The sequence below is a fragment of the Austrofundulus limnaeus genome, unplaced genomic scaffold (genome assembly GCF_001266775.1).
Source record: "Austrofundulus limnaeus strain Quisiro unplaced genomic scaffold, Austrofundulus_limnaeus-1.0 Scaffold975, whole genome shotgun sequence".
Taxonomy (NCBI): Eukaryota; Metazoa; Chordata; class Actinopteri; order Cyprinodontiformes; family Rivulidae; genus Austrofundulus; species Austrofundulus limnaeus.
This window is the reverse complement of record NW_013953377.1, coordinates 72483-73650: the sequence shown is the minus strand read 5'-3', so window position 1 is coordinate 73650 and position 1168 is coordinate 72483. Positions and strand designations below refer to the sequence as shown.

The following is a 1168-nucleotide window of genomic DNA, read 5'->3' as shown; positions in this document are numbered from 1 at the left end:
TATATATATATGTCATATACATATATACACGTGATGTCACGTTCTGTTTACGGTAAACAGTCAAACACATGGATGTTACCTGTTAGCTTGTCGATTCTGAAGTTGTTGAGCATTTAGAGCAGGTTAAATAATTCAATGACATTTTTGACATTTGTGTAGCTTACTGTTTACATTTTAACCTGCCTCTGGTTGGCTGCTCTGTTCAAGCATGTATTAATGGAAGGAGAGCGCTGTGACATGCTTTAAGTAAAGATACTTTAGGTCTGACACTATCAGGTATTTTTGTGGATTCTCAGTCATCCAGGACATGGAAATTTCAAAGAAAAAAAACACAAAACAACTGGACTTCTGTAGCTGAAGACGTGTGGAGTCACAACAATATGCTGGAAGTGTTCCAACTAAAATATTGATCCAGAACTTTAGTATCATCATGGTCCAGTGGTATTATCAGATGCTTCTGTGGATTCTCAGTCATCCAGGACATGGAAAAAGACAAATACGAAGCAACTGGACTTCTGTTCTGTAGCTGAAGAAGTGTGGAGCTACAAGATTTAAACGGCAGCACCCGAGGCTAGTATCCTTATTACTTGGATGGATCTGTACCGCCCCAGGAAACAACTGAAACATGTAGGATAGTGGTCCTCCAGGACCAGGACTGAGAACCACTGGATTAAACTGAGGTTGGTTCTGACAGACATCAGATCTGTATCTGATTATTACCAGGTTCTAATTTAAAGAATGTGTTTTTATTATCACTGTGTAATGTTGAAGTTCTAACTCAGCAAGTACCTTATTTTTCGGACTATAAGCCGCACCCCCAACATAAAAAAAACAGTACACCCAAATTTGCCGTCAAAAAAGTGAATTCAACATCAAAACACAAAAAGCAAACCTTTAGGAATTAAAGTTCAGAGGAATACGGTTCATTTAATGGACCTTATTTTGTTAGTTTTCTTTAACAGTTTCTGGTCCAACAAAACGTCTCATTCATCWTCCTCCGGAGCACTGAAACCATCGAAGTCCTCCTCTTCAGTGTCGGAGTTAAACAAGCTGAGAAAAGCTGCGTCACACAGCGGTATCTGTTGTCCTCCCGGGGTAATGCTGGCTCTGAAGCTGTGGTGACTCAAATTAGTTTATATGTTTGATAAACTAAAACTAACTCATTCAC

General features: G+C 39.2%; 1 protein-coding gene across 1 annotated transcript in view; it reads right to left on the bottom strand.

The window, feature by feature from the left end:
* rrp36 (ribosomal RNA processing 36) overlaps positions 1-1168 on the bottom strand; it is a gene marked incomplete at its 5' end in the record, with an annotated part of 27818 nt that overhangs the window by 6615 nt on the left and 20035 nt on the right.